This window comes from Narcine bancroftii, chromosome 14, assembly GCF_036971445.1.
Source record: "Narcine bancroftii isolate sNarBan1 chromosome 14, sNarBan1.hap1, whole genome shotgun sequence".
In the NCBI taxonomy this organism is placed as follows: Eukaryota; Metazoa; Chordata; class Chondrichthyes; order Torpediniformes; family Narcinidae; genus Narcine; species Narcine bancroftii.
In genome coordinates, this window is record NC_091482.1 from 56,245,443 (window position 1) to 56,268,890 (window position 23,448).

General features: G+C 41.2%; 1 long non-coding RNA gene across 1 annotated transcript; it reads right to left on the reverse strand.

Annotated features, from left to right (window-relative positions):
- Positions 1–626: 626 nt before the first annotated feature.
- On the reverse strand, positions 627–13,255 carry LOC138749276 (uncharacterized). The gene is made up of 4 exons (XR_011348532.1): positions 13,169–13,255; positions 6,782–6,909; positions 6,434–6,580; positions 627–687 (listed from the first exon to the last, which is right to left on the reverse strand). It is a non-coding gene; the product is annotated as an uncharacterized lncRNA (long non-coding RNA).
- Between the last annotated feature and the right edge of the window lie 10,193 nt (positions 13,256–23,448).

Genomic DNA, 23,448 nt, shown 5'->3' on the forward strand with positions numbered 1-23,448 from the left:
TGTCTTGGGTGAAATATGTTACTTTCTTATGTTTTGTTACACAGCCGTTGTGTTCCAGGAAATTATTCCCAATTTCCAGGAATGCATTCTGTGTAAAAAAAAGATCAGAACGGGAATAAAAACTCAGTCCTATTATGACATTTTACCGCCCTGACCCCTAGTTATATTCACAGATCGCCTACAGTCTAAACTGAACTGCAGTCGATCCGTGAACAACGGGGCTAATGAATAGGACGTCCAGCCTCCTTAAAAAACCGCACTTCAGGAATTTGGTCTAAACTCGTGGTGTCTTACAGATATTCCTGTGTGAACGACCACTCCCAGAAGGTAGGGAGACACTTCAGAACGGAAAAATCACCTAAGTTCTATGTAACTGAAACTGTGCAGTCCGAAGTATAAATTGCTTCACTTATGGTAAACGCCATTTCTGCAATCTAATCCTTTTTTTTTTGTAATTGTGGGAAAACGCAATAAATAGTATTTTGATCTCATTTTCCCTCTGTCGCTTCTTCCTTCAAATCAAAGCTAATGAAAAACAAGAAGTAATTCAAAGCATCACTGGTCAAACAGCCTGGGTTCAGAGAGAATTTTTATTTATTCAGAAGCTCACAACTTGAAAGGTTGCCCTAAAATGTTCAACTATCTTGACATCTGAGGTTTCAGGGAGCAGGAAAGACACAGAGGAAACTGAAAGAAAAAAAAATATCCAATATTCTGTGTGCTGAACCAAAGGTAAACTATAGCAGTAAATCAAATTCAAATTTGGTAACCCAGAAATTTTGTTTTATTAAAATATGGGCATTACATTCAGGACAGACATGATGGGAGGAAGTGCTTTTTCCTGAACTATTATTTTACATTATTAAAGAGTGGTACCAGCCCAGGAGTAGTGTACAAATATAATTTTTGGTATCATTTGTATAGATTACATGTTACTGAAAACTATACACGATTTTGTCAATTGGTTTAATCATTCATTTAATTATGCTTTTAATTAAGGATGCCACAGTTCAATTGAGGGAAGGGAACTAGAAATATGCTGAATAACAATTTTGAAATTAATAATTTTGCACCTAATGTGAGACCAAATAAAGCTGCTGCCTTGGGCCAACTTTTCCCATACTCAGTTCAATTTTTTTTAAATTTAGACATATAGCTTGGGAGCAGGACCTTCTGGCCCAAGAGCCCATTCTGCCCAAATAACCTGCAAGGTGAGAGGAAACTGACACAGACACGGGGAGAATGCACGGCACCAGATTCGAACCCGGGGCTGTAGCATTGTTGCACTAACCGCTACGATAACGGTGGCGCCCTCTGCAGGTTTGTGCATAGTTAATCAGGGAGAAGGCTGTACAGCACACCAACGTGGCACCCATATGTTTTAACTAGTTGCTTGTAGAGTACTGATTGGAGGTACCCACGGCTGGTAGGTGAAGTCATTGTTGGGGGGTGGGGGGGGTTGGAAAGGAAATAAGGACCTGTGGTCATATACAGACCCATTGTATAGCAGTTCTATTTTAAGCAACACTCCATGGAAACTTCATGAGGAGGTGGATGTGAACTTAAATATGTAGATTTTACGTAGGTTTCATCCCTTCACTTTATGTGAATATAGTTAAGTCTGGCGCAGCATTATCTTAACACTAGCTCAATTCTTTCCTGATGGGAAGATCAAAGGGAGACTATTTACCAAGGCATGACTGATTTGGGTCTCAATGCTCACACAAACTCATGTTCTCACACAGATAGCTCCCCATGAGAAAGCAAAAGACGAAGACAGAATCCCACATCAAACAAATTAATGAAAATGCTGGTAAAACAACTACAGTGTATTTTACATTTAATTCCAAGACAAAAAAAATTTCTGTCATTTTGTGACAATGAGATACATGAAACTTTGCGTGGCTTTGTACTCATTACATCTGTTTATAAAGCCCAAAATTTGCGTGGCTTTGTACCCATTACATCTGTTTATAAAACTCAAAATTTTCTGTGCTTTGCACTTTGTCTTAGATTATTAAGTTCTGAAGAAATATCATTTTGACAACCCTGCTTAAAAAGAGAGGGATGAAAAAGTAGGTAAATATGGATCAGTTAATATTGGGGGCCTTTCCTTGACCCAACACACTAATATCATAATGAAGAAAGCACCTCTACTTCCTGTGGTGCTTATAGAGGTTTGGCATGACATCGAAAGGCTTGGCAAACTAGCAGATATGTAGCGGAAAGTGTGCCGACTGGCTACATCACGGTCTAGTATGGAGACACCAATACCTTTGAGCCAAAAGTCCTACAAAAGGTAGCGGACTCAACCCCAGTACATCGCAGGCGAAGGTCTCCACACAATTGAGAAAAACTACATGGAGCGCTTATGTCGGAGAGCAGAAGCAATCACTCACTCCAAGACCTGAGACTCAACACTCCCACTGTGTACTTAAATTGGTCAGAGAGCAGCAGCAATCATCAAGGATCCACACCACCTAGCACACACTCTGCTCTCATTCCTACCATCAGGAAAGAGGCATAGGTACCACCAGATTGCTACCCTTCGACTATCAGACTCCTAAACAAGTAATTCTCAAAGGGTGCTCTACAGAGCCTACCTGAGGGCCCATGCACATGTAAGTAAAAGCCTTGTCTTCTTTTCACCTCACGTAATATACACATTTTTATGTAGTCAGTAGGAGAGAAATACGGAAGAAACCAAAACTTGATTGCTCGAGAAATAAGAGGGCCCATAAAATATGAGCAGTCCTAAGGATCATAGCCAAAAATAAAAGGTTGAGAATGGCTTTCTAAACACAACCTCAATCAGAGACATATTTAAGGACTCCTATTTTGCACATTATTTATTACTGAATATTTTCTTCTCTATTGCACAGTTTGCTTACATTTCATTCTTTTGTATTTCATTCTTTTGTATTCATTCTTTTGTATTCATTCTTTTGTATTCATTATTTTTTGTATTTCATTCTTTTGTATTCTTTGCATTTCATTTTTTTGAGTACAGTCTTTTGCACAACCATTAGGTAGAAATACTGCATCGCCCACAGTTGAAAGAATCTCAGGGTTGTATGTGATGTCATGTATGTATTCTGACAATCAATCTGAACTTTGAACTCTGAACATCAATTGGTGAAAAAAATGTTAGAATCACTTTCTAAGTAAGTAATAGCAGTACATTTAGACAATTATGATCCAATCAGAGCCCGTATGCTATCATATAGGTTTTCCTTGAAGTCTTGTCCAGAGTGGATAGAAGTGACTTTATATATTTTATTTTGACATCCAGATGGAGTTTGACAAAGAGGAGAGCCCATTATTTCTTATGTTGGAGATTGTATCTTGACATGGATGGAGGCAGGTTGTAAAAAGGGGTGTCATTTTCCAGATAGAAACCTTTGACCTGTGGATTCCATAGGGATCAGTGATGGGACTAACAGTTAGGTGTTAGGATGAAAAATTAGCAGAAAATATGAAGTCGTTCATTTTGGAAGGAAGAACAAAATAACAGAATTTTATCTAAAAACTGCATAAGGCTGCATCACAAAGGGACAATCAGCTCCTTGTGCATCAAACACAGAAAGTTGACGTTGAAGTGTAGCAGGTAACAGAGAAGGTTAATGGAATGTTATAAAAGGGATATGAAGCATAAAAGTCTTACTGTAACTGTACATTTGGAGAATCATGAACAATTTTGATCCCTTGAACACTTTGGCAGAGGTGGTTCAAAGAAGATTCTCTTGGATGATGCTGAGAACGGAATCATTGTCCTTTAGGTTGAACCTCTATTATCTGACTCTCTGTGATCTGGCAATCCCATGGATCTGGCACATTTTGAATCTGCCACCGTTAGTACAAACTCCTTACAAACAGTGCAGGAGTTAAATTCCGGACCCGATCACTGGCACTGTAAAGGCAGGGCACTAACCAGGATTTATTTTGTGATATATTTGATCCTTTTAGCTCAGAAAATAGGTCTGACCAAGGCACCTACCACACCTTTGATAACTATTTTCTGTGCCTTTTCTATTTTCTGGTATTTTCTGTGGTCCGGCAATGGCCGGGTCCCAACATCACCAGATTAAAGAGGAACAACCTGACAACCTGTATAAGGAAAGGCTATGACTTCACTTATAGGACTACAATTGAATGAGAGATAATCTTATTGAAACATCTAAGTTTCTGTGGGAGGGGGTCTAAACAGGGTAAATGTTGAGAGAATGTTTCCTGGCATGGAAGAATCCTGAAGCAGAGGACGTGATCACAAATTAAAAAAGAATGGTAAAGAACTTCTTTCTAAATATTGTCAGTCTTTAGAAATCATTGCCACCGATGTCTGTCAGGGAAGAGTCCATGTTATCAATGCTGAAATGGATTTCCAGTCAGTTGGGATGAGGGGAAAAGGGCAGGAAAATGGATCTGAGGAAAGCCATGACACTATCATATGGAAGTTTGAAGACTGAATAGATTCCTCCCATTCCAATGGTCTTATTTATGATTTTTTTAAAAGCAGAGATCTGAGGTCTGACACTTCGGAACTCCACAGTCCATCATCCTTCCTTCTGAGAACAACTTTTGCCAGTGGCTCATTCAAAATGAGAGCAGTAACTTGCCAGGTTATTCTATTTACTTTTCATTCCTGTAAAAGTGACATCCCTAATGTTCCATTTGCCAGGGCAGCTCAGTCCAAAATAATTGTCATAGGTGTAAACTAATCGACATCACTTTATATTCCCTCCGAACCTAAATTGAACTCCTGCTTTTTACCAAGACTCACACCACTGTATTAGTGGTAAGGGATTCTATCTGCCTAATTTAAAATTGTGGATATCATTTACAGTGGGTCACTTGCTGAGTGTGCAAGGATTTGGTATGACTGATGCAGTTTTCAATAATCCTCTGACCACATATTTATTTTGAATCATTCACAATCATAAACAGACCCTTAAAACTTTTTTTTAGCTAGAACTCCCTGTTGGAAAGACCATAGGTGAAATGTATCATTCATATAATGAGGTTTACGTTCACTTTCTAATTGAAAGTGAGCAGCCCAGTGATGTGGAAAAGTTAAGGGTTTGATCTGCTGCACTGCAAAGTTTGGGACTGAATTATTGGGCTAATTATTTGAACTCCTCCATCCTGATCAAAAAGGCGCAACAGCACCTTTATTTCCTACAGAGCATCAAGAAAGCTCACCTCTGCCTCTAGATACTGATGGATTTTTACAGCTGTACCATTGAGAGCATACTCACCTATGGCATCTCAGTATGGTACAGCAACTGTCCTGTATCGGACCATAAAGCCCTCCAGAGGGTGGTGAAAACTGCCCAGTGGATTATCGGCACCCAATTGTCCACCATTGAAAACATCTATCAGAAAAGCTGTCTGGGCAGGGCAAAAAGCATTATCAAGGATGCATCCCACCCTAACTATGGACTTTGTACTCTACTTCCATCCGATAGGTGCTACAGGAGCCTCCACTCCCAAACCACCAGGCTCAGGAAGAGCTTCTTCCAGAGGCTGCGATCCCACTGATCCTTAAATCATAGCGCTGAGCGGTATTGCACCCATATTGTCCTGTCAGTACTTTTATACTTGTTTGTTTGCGAGAGCGCTTGCTTTTATTTGCAGTTACTTGTAAATAGTGCTCTTCTTTGTACTTCTGTTTAGATGCTAGCTCCATCTCATTGGCTTTGTTTCTGTACTTAGGACAATGGCAATAAAGTTGAATCTGAATCTAATGTGTGCTTCATGGAGTTATTCTGCAGAATAGCCACAAAAGTAGGGATTTGATGGAGGAGTCGGTAATAGAACTGGGGAACTCGAGCAAATCCAAGACATGTACAGCCATGGACTCATTGAGAAACTCATTGAGAAACTTTCAGTGATATCTGATCAAGTTATTGCATTATGTCATCTGCAATTACTAAAATTCTCCTGATAGACCAAATGTTCAAACTTTCAGAGTGTGGAAGTCCCTCGAGGGTCCCAGATTTGCAAAGATCTTCTCTAGTTCCACTAATAGCTTTATGCATTCAATGTAAAACATGGACTGTGATGTAGGATTTAGGAACATTTTTTTAGTTTTAATTTTAATTTAGACATCCAGCAGGGTAACAGGCCCTTCTAGCCCACGAGCCCGTGCCGCCCAAAAACCACAACCAGCCTATAACCCCGATATATTTTGAAGGAAACCAGAGCACTTGGATGAAACCCAGGTAGACACGGAAAGAACATACAAACTCCTTCCAGACAGCGCTGGATTTGAACCAGGGTCGCTGCCATGGTAATAGCCTTGAGCTAACTGCCATGCTAACTGTGCTGTCAAATGCAAAATAAAACTGGCTGATGTGCTGTGACATTTGTATTTTCCCTCAGTCATATTTTAACAATTATAAACTGCATTTGAGACATGGTCTGAGATACGTACATGATCATCAGCCTCTTGGCAGAAAGGTAGGCCTTGTTTCTAGACAGCTAAGTCCTGTGAGAAGCCATTGGCAGAAGGTTTGAAGTCCTCTGGGCTTAAATCCAGTGAATTCACTCTATTGAATTGGCCTATCATCCGTATAGGCACCTGAAGACACACACAGTTGTTAATCTGAGGAATGATACAACACTCAGCATCACTCCCGTACTCCCGTTCCCCTGACTCCCTTCCGGCCCACGAGCCCATGCTGCCCAATTACACCCAATTGATCTACAACCCCCAGATATCCTGAAGGGTGGGAGGAACCCAGAGAAGCCGAAGAAAACCTAGGTAGATATGGAGACTTACAGGCAGGGCCAGATTCAAACCCGGATCGCTGGTGCCGTAACTGCCTTGCACTAACCATCACACTAACCGGCCGCCCTATTGAGGTTTTGTTCTTCGCACAACAGCAAATAGCTCCTCTACATCTTCATCTGAGTAAATAATTGAGATAAACTTTAATTATGCACGTAATAAACTGATGATACAATTTTTAAAAAATTCTTTTGGAATAATATTATACAAAAAAATAGCTAAAAGAATATGGTTAACAAATTATTTGTTGAGAGGGTATAATTCCTTTTATTAATGGATATCCAGCACAGAGGTTCAACAGGGAGAATGGACATAAGATATTCTCATTGATGCACCTTATTATGTGGAAAGTGCACATGGAGAACTTGGAGAAAATCAACGTTATTCTCCTCACAGGTTCTTTCATTAGGGGCAGGCATTAAACTATTCACTGCAAGGTTAATGCTGACTCCTCAATTCCATTCTATAATGATGTAACTAACTCACATCTACTGAATTGCCTCAATATCATAGCTAATGGAACAACAAATAATACTGTGCTAAGCAGATATATAGCTAATTAGAAACATGCATGGGAACAATAAGAGCCTTTTTTATTATTTGCTGGTCAAAATAAATGTTTGAAAACAAAATCCCAGTCACATTTAGCTGCCTGCTTGAATAGAAATAGCAGATTAATATGCTCACATTAAATATTTTGTCATATTTGTTGTTTCCTATCAGAGTTGTAAGTGGCCCCGATTGATCTGAATTCATTGCTTTCTGCAAAGCTGTTGAAAAATTAGTCAAAATCAAATGGATTATAACTAAGGAATTCTTGTCTTCTAAATTGGCTGCTGGAATGTTTATATCAGTCTCCTACCTTCTGCCAAGTAATTATATGTGTTATTTAAACTGGTGTTTGTTTGGAGAGAATTAGATGTCGCATTAAAGATGTCAAGGTTGAAGTCAACAAGACGTGGGGCCCATGGATGGATTAGTATCACAATTTGAAGATTTAGTTGCATGAATTCTCTGAGGATTCCCTGTCTGATGTCTGAGCATCACGACTCGATTTATATCTACTTACGAGGTGCAGGTTAACCTTGTTTAGTGGGAGGTGTAGGATTAGTTGGGGGTGGGGTCTTTTTACTATTTTTTTAATTTCTAGAGAAAACCAATCTGTAGTAGACAATTAATGATGATCATATTCTAGAATAGGTTGAAGATTTAAAGTCCCTGTATGGGATTCTTCATTTTATCTTATTATTTCCTGTTTAACATCAGAATCCGGTGCTTTGAGCATAATATGTTTCTTGACAATTAGGACTTTTATTCTGAACTACGTTATATATGTTATGTATATACTATGAATTGAATTGAATTATATAATCAGTTAGAAATCATTTATAAAGGTTTGTTTTTCCTATTAAAATCAATAAAAATATTTTTTTTAAATCTGGTACTTGATTTGGATTCTACCTGGCATTTTTTAATTTATTTAAATCAAGTAAATTGAGCCATCTGTGTAAAAAAAAAAATCACCTCTCCAATAATTCCTCATCTTTCTGCATTTAACGGAGCAATAAATGTCTTTATGAGTCTTTCACACTGAACATGTATCAGAGTTTTGACCACCAGTTGAAGCCTGCCTAATATCCATTCCCATTGAAATGAATAAAGTTGGTATCATAGCAGTAAGTACCATGCTTCGGATTAATGTGGGCAAAATTGACTGACATTTGAATTTTATTTTGCATATACTTACATGCAACAATCCGTCCCAACAATGCCAACCAAAGGAAATGATGGTAGCCCACAGAGAGAAGTATCAGTAAAGTAATCAAACCCTTGTTTAAAAAGTTAGCTTTTAAGGGCAGCACAGTTTGCGCAATCCTGTTACAGTGCCAGCGACCCAGGTTTGTATCCTGTGCTGTCTGTAAGGAGTTTGTAGTACGTTCTCCCCATGTCTACTTGGGTTTTCTCTGGGGGTTCCGGTTTCTTCCCACCATTTGGAGATTGTAGATCAATTGGGTGTAATTGGGCTCATGAGCCGAAAGGGTCTGTTAACGTGCTGTCAGTCTTAATTTTTAAAAAAATTAAATAGAAGCATACAGAAAAAGATAGAGGCCCAGAGATTGAAGGAGGAAATTCCAGACCCCTGCCCTGAGGCAGCTGAGGCATGACAACAAAAAGTGGGCCCATTAAAAGCACTCACATACAAGGAGTTAAATTGGAGGAGTAAAGAGTTGTTTGAGGAGGGTAGTCAACGAGACTGCTTTAGGAGTAATGAGAGAGGCAGCAGAGAAAAACAAAGAAGAGATTTTTTTTGAAAACAAACAAGAGAATTTTTAAATCAGATTGTTGTCAGACTAGGAGCTAATATGTATTTGTAAGAAAGGGTCACAGCTTGAATTAAGATATGGGCAGACAAAATTTGGACAAGTTCATATTTATGAAGACAGGGAGATGGGAGAATGGGGAGGAGACTCTGCAATAGCGGAACCGAGATCTGTCACTGGGTGGGGATTTCAGGCCATGGAAATGCCAAGACATCGACGTCAGCATCACAGGATGGACAGTGATCTGAAGTCAAAAATCTTGCTAATCCTCTGCCACATGGGATAATGGCAAAGTGGGAGGGGGTCAAGTGGGCTATTAGTGTTAGGAGAGCAATGAAAAAAAAATTAATCTGTTACAATCCAGATGGGCTGAAAGGCCTGTTTCTGTGCTGTAATGTTCTATGGCTCTCATCTTCTATGGTGTTAAGATGATATAATACTTATAAAGTAAATAACGTGTGCTTCATAAACAAAATAGACCCAATATTCATACTTGGGGAATCAGCGCTAGGAGCGATCACCAACTATGAAGCCATATTAAAGATTAACTAATGGGTTTTATGACCCTTTGGAAGCTGTAATGCCCTTTTGAAAGCAAGATGTGTCCTTAGCAGAATAGAAGGTATAAGCGGTTCGTGCAAACCTCATCAGTCTAGCAGGGTAATAAGGTCATTGTGAAATAACTGGGAGGCACATTTCCCAGTAAACATGTGCTGAGTGGAGCTGCCTGACCTTATGTTGTAGAATCCAAATCCATCGAGTCAATTGCCAGAAAACATGACATGACCTTTCAGATTCAGTAAGCATCATTTTGGAACAGGCAGCATGCTCTTTCCATTTCACATCTGCCCTGAAGGCCTTAAGTCACTGGAAATAATGACTCTGCTTCTGATCTGAAGTAAATTAATGAAATGTGCGCAGAAGCCGGTTTGACCCCAGCAGCTTCTTCTCTTCGTCACAAAACAATATTACTGAAATAAATCATGCCTCTGTTTTGTTAAATTGTTGCTATATCTGAAAATTATCAATGTTATTGAAGGTTCTTTTTACAATTCCCTACAACATTTTCAATTCACCAAACATCTCAGAATTCTTCCAACCTATCAATTTTGCAATATATTTGTAACCAAAATTGCTATTTGGTACGATGAGCATCAATTGCATTTTTTGTCCTTCTTTCTGGATAAGTAAAATAGCCATTTCGTGAATTTTTAAACACAAATGGGAACCTAATTCCAGGTCAGTCATTTGCACCATAATCTACTTCCCAATTTGACCTCAATAGAACCTCATTTGAAAATGACATATCATCTTCAATAATTGCCATGACGTAAACATTCATAGTGAATTACTGGCCTTAATTTGAATCACTTCTAACATCAGATTTCATTAAGATCCAAAAGATCTACTATGACAAACTTCTGTCACTGGTCCTTTCTTCCCATCTTATAAATTACTAAACTACACCAAGTTGTAATAATATTTGATTATGAAATTTCAGCAGATTCTAATACATGTGGTTAAGACTACTGTACAAGATATAGGAGCAGAAGTAGGCCACTCAGCCCATTGTATCTGGTCTATATTGCTTGTTTGGAAGGTCAAAAATCAGCATTATCTCTTGAAGTAGACATGTCTTAATTGTTAACTAACTGTTATCCCTGCCAGATCATGTTGGACCTGAACAGAGAGAGACACAGGGATAGAAGTACATAGTTCTCCAGAGCAATTGTTTTTTTCCTTTATTTAATTGTATGCGTCCTGCATATATGTTCTTTCTCTGTATATGTGTGATGTCTAATTGTGTGTCTGCATGTTTTGCACCGAGGGCTGGAGAACACTGTTTCATCAGGTTGTACTTGTGCAATCAGATGACAATAAACTTGACTATTGGCCAACTGACAACAGATTTATTTTATATTTTTCATCAAGGGCTTTATAAGTGTTTGATAGTACAGGATACCTTCACAGGATATAAGTGTGTATATGTGTATATTGCATTTGTTTTTCAATGCCATTTAAATATTATAAAATTTTATTTGAAGCACACTATACACATTGAAACCCTGATTTAGCACGACCTGATTTAACGTGAATTTGGATATAACGCGCTGAGTCATTGGACTTGGGTGTTGGGCCTCCGGCAGGGGCGTCAGGCTCCCGGCAGGAATGGGGGCGTCAAGCCCCCAGACCTCTGGCACCCAGTGGGAGCAGGGACATGCCATGTGACCCCGATTTTTTCGCAATGAGATTTTATGGACCCCAATGATCACGTTATGATGGAGTTTCACGGTGTACAATAAGCCTACGATCATGTCCTCCTTTTGGAAAGGCCACCCTAGAAATTGAGCTGAAGGGTCTCTTTCAGTACTGCTTAACTCAAGGACTCTATGTCTTGATCAAATATCATACTTTTCTCTTCACAGACGTTTTGGGCCAGAGATTTGCTCTATTTTTGGAGGAATACCTAGCAATGCGCCCATGTCTCTGAGCTTGCATGGAAGGCCCAAAGTCAGCAAAATGTTCCTCAACACCTGCCATAAAGTCTCTGCAGAGCTTTTAACATGAAACTAAAACCATTTGAATTGTAACAACAACAAGTCAACTGGCAGCTGACCAGTAGGCCCTGTTGGTCCCTTTTAAATATCACAAGGAAAGGCTAGAGGTTACATTAACCATGATGATCTCGATTTCCCTTCTGTGATGAGCCACATCCGAAGCAGTCTCCACTGCAAACAACCCTGCATGTTGGCTGACTGGAATGCCCAGTCAAACAGCTGAGTGATCTGCAAAGATCCACTGCTTATTAATGTGAGGCAAAGCAAAAAGGAAGTATAATGGAGAGGTTGATTTGGGGTCTCCAGTGATCTGCTGGAATGAGTCCCACATAGCTAACATCCCAACTCTAGTTCTCACAAGTATTAATTTCAATGAATGTGTTCACAGTGGAAAGGTTAGTGTCCCAACTAGGGTAGCAGCTGTTGCCTTAGTTACTCATCTTTGTAACCTTTTATAAAGTCGGTAATCCCAGGGAACTGAAACTGATCATTTATGACCCATCAGGTGAAATCTCGGATGGATATGTTTAGCACAATGTTGATAAAAATTCTGAAATATTTTCTAATTTACTGTATTATGAAGTGATGGTATCGATGCTTTTAATATTAAGATTGAAAAGTCTAAGGTGAGTTATTGGAAGGAATAGATACTGATTCACAGCACCCACTGGAATTCATCTATGCAATAAGCCTCTACTACCCGACTACCTATAGATCAATGGACATGAATCTCCTGCAATGAAAAAGTTATGACGGATAGATCTTTTCACAAGAAATAATCACACAAGGTCAATCGTTTTGCTTATCATGCTTTATTTAGCCATTCATCGTGTTAAATCGGAAGGCAAAACACTTTGTGATTGGTTGTGACTCAATAGGCCCAGGACAGCATGAAAGTCGTCACTATGCAGTAGGAGAACATTTTTCAGTTGTTCCTTGTGAAAGTATTAAAGGAAACAATTCCCTTTGGATGGACAATAAGATTTCTATTAAAGTTTATGAACGAAATTCAAACATTACTGTGATATTAATGAAAATCCTGGTGAAGTAACAGATACCTTAGGCTGTGAGGTTAGAAGGTTTAAGGATGGAAGATATAACATCAAGCAAATTGCTGTCACCAGAGGTAATAAACTTTAGTACGAGCTAAATATAATGATCAGGATAAACAGTAATCATTTAAAGAAAGACAGTGAGTGTACAAATTTGAATAGGGAGGTTATTGAGGAACTGGTGTTAGCGGAAGTTATAAAAGTAAGTATAATTTTAAAATATAGGAAGTCACAGTGACAGCAGGGAACATCAAATGTCAAGAATCAGATAAATACAGTTAAATCCCTGTTATCTGGAATTCAAGTAACTGGCAGCCTCAAGCGACCGACAGAAATAATGCAGAAAACACATGAGTAAACAATATGGAAGTTTAAAATAGATGCACCTCGCAGTTAGTTCTTCGTTCATGCAACACGCAGTCTCAAGCAACTGGGAATCTCACTTACCCAGCATCTATCAATCACCGTAGGTGCTTGGATACCAGGGGTTTTACTGTATCAAGGAACCAAACTTTTTTTCCTCTTCCACTAATATTTTTGGAGAACTAAATTAAGACAAAGTGTAAATTAAATATAGAGAGGTTAAAAGGCACACGTAAATGTTTTGCAAATAACTCTGTTCATGGCACTCCAGTTATTTTTATGGAGGACAAAAACAAAAAGTAATTATCAATACAGATCCTGGTGACCAAGCTGGAACCAAATGCAGAATGTGTTCAAATTTATTGATTCAAATTATCGAAGGCTAACAACCAAGGTAGCATTAAAACATTTGCAGATGGAACCGAAGTTGACCAAAGTCTCATCCCCAGCACCTACAGGGATTGCGGATACCAGATATGCGAATTTTATGATTGACTGAGACAAGTTGCCTAACTAATACACCTGCATTAAATAATAAAGAGTTTAAAAGACAAAAGGCTGTGCAAATGTAGAGTAATTTTTAAAAATATCAATATTGTAGTCCTTAGTTATGTAAAGTTCACTTTAATCAGGTAATTCCCTTATTGCAAATTTAAATATAATTCGAACCATGGTTGCTGGAGTTATAACAATGTTGCTCTAACTTTACCACATCATAATTAACACCTCCCTCCCCAAGTTTACAGATAAAGCTTTACTCATCTACTTCTTCTTTGGCTTGGCTTCGCGGACGAAGATTTATGGAGGGGGTAAAAAGTCCACGTCAGCTGCAGGCTCGTTTGTGGCTGACAAGTCCGATGCGGGACAGGCAGACACGGTTGCAGCGGTTGCAGGGGAAAATTGGTTGGTTGGGGTTGGGTGTTGGGTTTTTCCTCCTTTGCCTTTTGTCAGTGAGGTGGGCTCTGCGGTCTTCTTCAAAGGAGGTTGCTGCCCACCAAACTGTGAGGCGCCAAGATGCACGGTTTGAGGCATTATCAGCCCACTGGCGGTGGTCAATGTGGCAAGCACCAAGAGATTTCTTTAGGCAGTCCTTGTACCTTTTCTTTGGTGCACCTCTGTCACGGTGGCCAGTGGAGAGCTCGCCATATAACACGATCTTGGGAAGGCGATGGTCCTCCATTCTGGAGACGTGACCCATCCAGCGCAGCTGGATCTTCAGCAGCGTGGACTCGATGCTGTCGACCTCTGCCATCTCGAGTACTTCGACGTTACATCTACTTAATAATATAATAATAAAGACTCTTACCAGGCACCTTGGGAGAGGTTACCAAGCGGTGAGCGACATTGGTCACCTCTTCATCCTGGCTGCCTCCACTTTCTTTTAAAATGTTATAATTTGAAGAGAAGAGTCACCTGATATCCATTAATATCTCTGGAGCTCTGAGCTCCAGGACCTATTCCACAGTGAACTAGCCAACCTCTGGGTTGAGGAGCCCATCACTCTATTTGTACAGGGATGATGGGTGAATTTATACAGTTGAAGGGTATGTTCAGTCAACAGCAATTGTGCGGCATTAGTCGTGCACCCAGACTATCAAGAGGCCTACTGCCAGTACAAGTGGACATCTCCTAGATATTCTTGGAATGAGCTCTGGGTAGGTTTCTGTTTCTTCAAAAGATGCATTGAAAGAATGCTTTTGTTTTCCAGCAGACACATCAGGAGCTCTTCCGATGTAGCCTTCTGGAGGATGGATAAGGTTTAACTCATAGAAACATAGAAGTTAGGAGCAGGAGTAGGTCATTCGACCCTTCGAGCCTGCTCCGCCATTCAACGAGATCATGGCTGATCTTAAAGTTCAGTACCCCGTCCCCGCCTTCTCTCCGTAACCTTTAATACCCTTGTACTGAAGAAATAGATCTAATTCCCTCTTAAATATATTTAATGAACCTGCCTCTACTGCCCTCTGTGGCAATGAATTCGACAGATTCACCACCCTCTGGGTATAGAAATTCCTCCTCATCTCGGTCCTAAATGGTTTGCCTATTATCCTCAAACCATGGCCCCGGGTTCTGGATTTTCCCTTCATTGGAAACATCCCTTCCGCATCCATTCTGTCCAGTCCTGCCAGAATTTTATATGTCTCTATGAGATCCCCCTCAATCTTCCAAACTCCAGGGAGTACAATCCCAAATTGCGCAATCTTTCCTCATAAGTCATTCCTGCCATTCCAGGTATCATCCTGGTGAATCGCCTCTGCACTCCCTCCATTGCAAGAACATCCTTCCTTAGATAAGGTGACCAAAACTGCACACAATACTCCAGGTGTGGTCTCACCAAGGCCCTGTACAGCTGCAGGAAGGTATCCTTGTTCCTATACTCAAACCCTCTTGTTATGAAGATCAACATACCATTTGCCTTTTTAACCGCCTGCTGTACCTGCATGCTCGCCTTCAGAGACTGGTGTACAAGTACCCCTAGGTCTCTCTGCACTTCCCCATCTCTTAATCTATTGCCATTCAAATAGTAATCTGCCCTCCGGTTTGTATTACCAAAGTGGATAACCTCACATTTATCCACATTGTAGTGCATTTGCCATGGATCTGCCCAGTCCCTCAATTTATCCAAATCACACTGGAGCTTCCTGACCCCCTCTTCCGTGCACACAACCCCTCCTAGCTTAGTGACATCTGCAAATTTGGAGATATTACATCCAATCCCCTCATCCAGATCATTAATGTAAATTGTGAACAGCTGTGGTCCCAGTACAGATCCCTGTGGCACCCCACTGGTCACCGCCTGCCACTCAGAAAATGAGCCATTTATCCCAACTCTCTGTCTTCTACCTGCCAGCCAGTTCTCAATCCACATCAATACTTTGCCCCCAATCCCATGAGCCTTGATTTTGGAAGCCAGTCGTTTATGTGGGACCTTATCGAAGGCCTTTTATAAGTCCAGGTACACCACATCCACTGGCTCTCCCCCATCTATTTTACCTGTCACCATCTCAAAAAATTCCAATAGATTTGTCAAGCACGATTTACCTTTTGTAAATCCATGTTGACTCCGTCCGATCCCTTCTCTGCTAGTCATATGCTCCGCTATTACATCCTTAATAATGGATTCCATCATTTTTCCCACTACTGATGTAAGGCTCTCCGGCCTATAATTCCCCGCTTTTTCTCTACCCCCCTTTTTAAATAGTGGGGTAACATTAGCTACCCTCCAATCCATGGGTACTGATCCTGAGTCTATCGAATTCTGGAAAATAATTCTTAAAGCATCTGCTATCTGAATGGCCACTTCCTTAAGTACCCTAGGATGTAGATTATCAGGCCCTTGGGATTTATCTGCCTTCAATCCCATCAATTACCCCAAGACCATGTCCTTAGAGATACTGATTTCTTTCAGTCATAACTAAATTAAGTTAAAAGGAGATAATGAATACAAAAGGTGGAGAATAAAATGACATTGCAATAGTGCTTTTTGGTGGTGTTGAAGTAGTTTATGATCAGTGCAATAGAGACACATAGTCTCTATGTTTCCCAACATCCTTGGGAGGTTATTTGTATCCTCTCTTGTAAAAACAGAACTCAGTGTATATCTTTCTTTCTTTGGCTTGGCTTCGCGGACGAAGATTTATGGAGGGGGTAAAAAGTCCACGTCAGCTGCAGGCTCGTTTGTGGCTGACCAGTCCGATGCGGGACAGGCACACACGATTGCAGCGGTTGCAAGGGAAAATTGGTTGGTTGGGGTTGGGTGTTGGGTTTTTCCTCCTTTGCCTTTTGTCAGTGAGGTGGGCTCTGCGGTCTTCTTCAAAGGAGGCTGCTGCCCGCCAAACTGTGAGGCGCCAAGATGCACGGTTTGAGGCGTTATCAGCCCACTGGCGGTGGTCAATGTGGCAGGCACCAAGAGATTTCTTTAGGCAGTCCTTGTACCTTTTCTTTGGTGCACCTCTGTCACGGTGGCCAGTGGAGAGCTCGCCATATAATACGATCTTGGGAAGGCGATGGTCCTCCATTCTGGAGACGTGACCCATCCAGCGCAGCTGAATCTTCAGTAGCGTGGACTCGATGCTGTCGACCTCTGCCATCTCAAGTACCTCGACGTTAGGGGTGTGAGCGCTCCAATGGATGTTGAGGATGGAGCGGAGACAACGCTGGTGGAAGCGTTCTAGGAGCCGTAGGTGGTGCCGGTAGAGGACCCATGATTCGGAGCCGAACAGGAGTGTGGGTATGACAACGGCTCTGTATACGCTTATCTTTGTGAGGTTTTTCAGTTGGTTGTTTTTCCAGACTCTTTTGTGTAGTCTTCCAAAGGCGCTATTTGCCTTGGCGAGTCTGTTGTCTATCTCATTGTCGATCCTTGCATCTGATGAAATGGTGCAGCCGAGATAGGTAAACTGGTTGACCGTTTTGAGTTTTGTGTGCCCGATGGAGATGTGGGGGGGCTGGTAGTCATGGTGGGGAGCTGGCTGATGGAGGACCTCAGTTTTCTTCAGGCTGACTTCCAGGCCAAACATTTTGGCAGTTTCCGCAAAGCAGGACGTCAAGCGCTGAAGAGCTGGCTCTGAATGGGCAACTAAAGCGGCATCATCTGCAAAGAGTAGTTCACGGACAAGTTTCTCTTGTGTCTTGGTGTGAGCTTGCAGGCGCCTCAGATTGAAGAGACTGCCATCCGTGCGGTACCGGATGTAAACAGCGTCTTCATTGTTGGGGTCTTTCATGGCTTGGTTCAGCATCATGCTGAAGAAGATTGAAAAGAGGGTTGGTGCCAGAACACAGCCTTGCTTCACGCCATTGTTAATGGAGAAGGGTTCAGAGAGCTCATTGCTGTATCTGACCCGACCTTGTTGGTTTTCGTGCAGTTGGATAATCATGTTGAGGAACTTTGGGGGACATCCGATGCGCTCTAGTATTTGCCAAAGCCCTTTCCTGCTCACGGTGTCGAAGGCTTTGGTGAGGTCAACAAAGGTGATGTAGAGTCCTTTGTTTTGTTCTCTACACTTTTCTTGGAGCTGTCTGAGGGCAAAGACCATGTCAGTGGTTCCTCTGTTAGCGCGAAAGCCGCACTGTGATTCTGGGAGAATATTCTCAGCGACACTAGGTATTATTCTATTTAGTAGAATCCTAGCGAAGATTTTGCCTGCAATGGAGAGCAACGTGATTCCCCTGTAGTTTGAGCAGTCTGATTTCTCGCCTTTGTTTTTGTACAGGGTGATGATGGTGGCATCACGAAGATCCTGAGGCAGTTTACCTTGGTCCCAACAAAGCTTGAAAAACTCATGCAGTTTGGCATGCAGAGTTTTGCCGCCAGCCTTCCAGACTTCTGGGGGGATTCCATCCATACCTGCTGCTTTGCCACTTTTCAGTTGTTCGATTGCCTTATATGAGGGTGCCATCTCTCAAGGTGATGAGTCACCTCTATTCTGGTCCTGTTCTGTCCTGATCCAATTATTGCATCTGGAAGAACAATAACTCTGGCCTCACAAGCAAATCTTCGAACCTGCACTGACTGCAGGCATACTTGGACTGACCAAAACAACTTGCTTTGTGGGCAATGGTAGATTTAAAATATGACAGGAAATCGCAAAAATAGGATATATCCTTTTTAAAAAAGGCACGTGCAAGGAAACTTTTAAGGCAATTTTCATGATTAGAGGCCCAAAATCCATAAAATGTACCATAGAGTGCTCAGGAAGCAAAATTTTTGTTGTCCAGTATAATTTATCATAATGCTGGATTGAATCTTAAATAGATTAGTAATAGCTTAGAACATTGTATTTCAGGCTATTACTCATGGTATAGTAGGCCCTATGTCCAATGGTACAATGGATTGGGAATGATTGTGAAAAATCAGTGAAGTGAAAGCAGTGAATGGTTCAAGCTTCCTGCAAAGGAGTTTCATAAGTCAGGCCTTCTGGCTGTACCATCTTATTTGCTTTAGCTCCTTACTCAGATTGATTGGGCTCCTTCACACGTGTTTCACTTCATTGCAAAAGGTACTGGCATGAGGAAAATCATAGTACTTGGTAGCTATCGGCCAGTCTGTAATATGGGCCATTCTCCCATTCTGGCACTGAAATTCTAGTTCAATAAAAAACACTTGATTCCAAACTACATGCATCCCTTTCTGAGCTCAAGTGCCGTGCTGATCTTGAAATCTACTAGTATTGAGCTGCTGCGCTCGAGGTGGATTCACTGACCTTCGACAACAAAATTGCAGAATGGCCTCTCTCATGAATCATGGCTCGGCAAAGAAAACGATGAACAGATGGACCTTGGGCCGTATATTTAGGTTCTAGTTCTATTGGAAATGTGGCCCATCGAAATTTCCATTTTTTTGTCTTTATCTCAATAACATTAAAAAAATAAAATCCAGTGCAGGTTGCATCACCCAATATATGACTGACATTTGGTAGCAATATAGAGTGTCTAGAATATAGAGTGTCGCCAAATCAAAATGTGTCTATAAAATTGGTCTCCAAAAATCAAACTCAAAAATGGCAGCTGCCCTGTTAACTCCCACATTCCTTTTTTTTTGTCAGAGAGTCACATCACATTCCAGGGCACTCTTTTTGTAGAAGTGGACTGAACACACTGCATAACTAAAACAGATGTTCCAAATTTGTATTGATCCCAGTGTTATTATTGCATATAAATAAAGGGCTCAGCCACTATTGGTTAGAACCTCCTGCTCAAGGCCTTGCTGATTGGTGGATGTGCATCATGGATAGGCAATCATCAAGCACAGTCTCTCCACTGTTGGGATTGAGTCAGAGCAAGTGGCACAAACCATTAGAAAAATCAATACTCGAGTCTCTCAGGAAATGAAACAGGGTAGGCCTCTGCTCTGATGGCCTCTCTGGTTAAGTAGCCTGCCAACCTTCATTGTTTAGGGCTGTTAATGAAAAGTGGCCTCCTGAGAGAGGTTCAGAAGTGTAGCAGTCCCTAGGGAACAGTACTAAAAGTGTGCATTACTGCCATCAGGAAAGAAGAAGGGAAGGGGAATGGCATTTGCATTGAATCATAGTGGCTGCTCACAGTGTAACATTTCAGACATGAAATTTCATCTAAAATACAATTGGCTGTTAGAGTTTTAGTGTGTATTTCACCTGCAACAATACAAGTGATTCTATTGGTACAACTCACAGGCAAAAGAAGTCTGAAAGAGAACTACTATTCGATATCCCCACTTCAGTCTGCTGTTTTTTTTTCCAATTTTCTCATGTAAAATCTTTGCACAATCCACATATGAACTTTTTTTCCAAAATAATCCAATTCTTGAGAGATTTTGGGTTTGTCTCTGTTGAAGATTTATAACTTTTATTTGAAATTTAATATCCAATAGTTGAAAGACTAAAGATTTTATTCTAACTACCAAGAGCAGGATCCTCGTATGTTGGCCCAAATAAAATATCAATTGCAGTTAACCATCATTTTGACTGTAAGCTTCCATCCAATTTTGGTTAAGTTATTTGCCATTTTTCTGTCATTTCCAGTGAGGTTGCAATTCAGTAGTGCAGGACAGATATAAGACTTTGAAATGTGCCCAGAATTCATTCATCATCTAATCAACAGAGAAATCTCTCCTGCTTTACATGAGTTAAGGATACATCAAATACCCTTTTTACACTGGAAATCCGCATTATTGCTGTAAACATGATTGCTGGCTTGCTTGGTCACACAGAATAGAAAACAGCCGGGTCACTGAGTCCTTTGACATAACAAGCCAGCTTCCCACAGCAAAAGAGGAGGGATGTATAGTACAGCCCCGCTTCACCTTTGACACTACCTACCTTGTCAGATTAAAGCCAGGTAAGTTCAGAAACCAACCCCTCAACCCACCCTCAATGTGTTCACAAAGCAGGTAAAGCTCTCAGAAGGCTGATAATTCCCAGCTTTAATCGTCTGTGTAAAAGGGGTAAAAGTCTCAATGTCTGAAATAAATATAATGCAACAATATAATTTTTTAATGTTTCATCTGCCCTTTGATTCCAGTTGCCAAATTTGTAACTCTCTGCAATTTCAAATCACAATGGATTCAGGCAGTTCTCAAATTTTGCATTTCTCCTGTGAGTGGAAAATCTTTGCTTTCTGTTCAGTTGCCACATTTGAAAACAAACAATAGATTTCTGAGCCAATTCCTCCCTCAGCTCTATTATAGTAGTTTTTGGTGTCTGTGTATAAAATAGCGCCTTTGGAAGACTACACAAAAGAGTCTGGAAAAACAACCAACTGAAAAACCCCACAAAGATTAGCGTATACAGAGCCGTTGTCATACCCACACTCCTGTTCGGCTCCGAATCATGGGTCCTCTACCGGCATCACCTACGGCTCCTAGAACGCTTCCACCAGCGTTGTCTACGCTCCATCCTCAACATTCATTAGGGACTTTATCCCTAACATCAAAGTACTCGAGATGGCAGAGGCCGACAGCATCAAATCCACGCTGCTGAAGATCCAACTACACTGGGTAGGTCACGTCTCCAGAATTGAGGACCATCGCCTTCCCAAGATCGTGTTCTATGGCGAGCTCTCCACTGGCCACCAAGACAGAGGTGCACCAAAGAAGAGGTACAAGGACTGCCTAAAGAAATCTCTTGGTTCCTGCCCCATTGACCACCGCCAGTGGGCTGATCTCCCCTCAAACCATGCATCTTGGCGCCTCACAGTTCAGCAACCTCCTTTGAAGAAGACCGCAGAACCCACCTCACTGACAAAAGGCAAAGGAGGAAAAACCCAACACCCAACCCCAACCCACCAATTTTCCCTTGCAACCGCTGCAACCGTGTCTGCCTGTCCCACACCGGACTTGTCAGCCACCAACGAGCCTGCAGCTGATGTGGACATTACCCCTCCATAAATCTTCGTCCAAGCCAAAGAAGTATATTCAACGTGATTCCCTGCTTTAAAAAAATATTATTAGAAGTAAAGAAGATTTCCATCTGGACCATATATATTATGAAGAATTTACGTGTATGATTACACACATTTCAACTGCTGAAGAGGCCGATCTCATTATTTATCTAAATAGTGATGTGGTGGCAGTCATGTCTTCTTTTCCTTGTGCTTCCTTCTTCTGGATGTTTAATTTTGTTATCAATGTCTCTTTTAATACCACTGAAAATTTTTAATTACCAGTGCCAGCGTGGTATTATCAACTCATTGCATACCTTGAAAGACTTGTTGCTGAGCCACTTTCTTTTCCCTTACAGTTTTCAGACTGCAATGTCGGGAAAATCGCGGGTGGGGGGGGGGGTTGGGGAATTAACATAATTACTGCCCATGCGGTCATTCACACTGGGGTGCCTTCTTTAGACTGCAAATACCTGAGTACAACAGTCCCGGTGGTTAGATGTGCAGTAGCCGTGCATCTTGGCGCCTCACAGTTTGGCGGGCAGCAGCCTCCTTTGAAGAAGACCGCAGAGCCCACCTCACTGACAAAAGGCAAAGGAGGAAAAACCCAACACCCAACCCCAACCAACCAATTTTCCCTTGCAACCGCTGCAATCGTGTCTGCCTGTCCCGCATCGGACTGGTCAGCCACAAACGAGCCTGCAGCTGACGTGGACTTTTTACCCCCTCCATAAATCTTCGTCCGCGAAGCCAAGCCAAAGAAAAAGAGTGGATGACCGTCAACCAATTACTCTGGTACTATTTACACTGGAGACTTCCTCCAAAACGCAGTGCAGGAATTGACTCAAAATTCCTGTGCATTCCTTTTTAGACTGCCTGTGTAGCGGCAAAATTTCTGGATGGTGCCATTGCACGCCTGCAGTCTAAAAACCATACCTGACAGCAGCAGTCCAAAGCAATTGTCCAGCAGCAACGTGGTGAATGTCTGCCAAGCTGCCTGTCTCCTTTCTGGCGAGCCTTGCTGTACTAACATTGGCTGTGCATTATCTCTACCGTTAAGGACACACCCCTTGGGTATAACTGTGCATGCACCTATTGTCTTTCATTATTGTACCATGAGTTTCTACTAATAAAAGCCATGATTATTGTTTGACCACATTGTCTTTGTCTACTTCATCAACTGGCACTTCAAGCATTTAGCAGGTACTTCGAAGAGTTTTGCCGATCTATGATTTTTCCCCCCCCCCTTTGGATTTTGGTTGTTTTGTCTCTCTTTGTGCTGTGAATTTGAAGGTGATCACTGAACCAGACGTACAATATATAATAGTTTCTGGGTGACACCATGAATTTCAGAAGATGCAAGTACATTTCATTGCTCCATCGCAGTTTAGAAAGTCGAACAGTCCACATCAGTTCATAGCCAATATATGATGGCGCCTACACTTTCCCTACACCAACACAATTCCTAAGACTCAAAGGCAATACAACTCAATGTGATTTTAATGGTT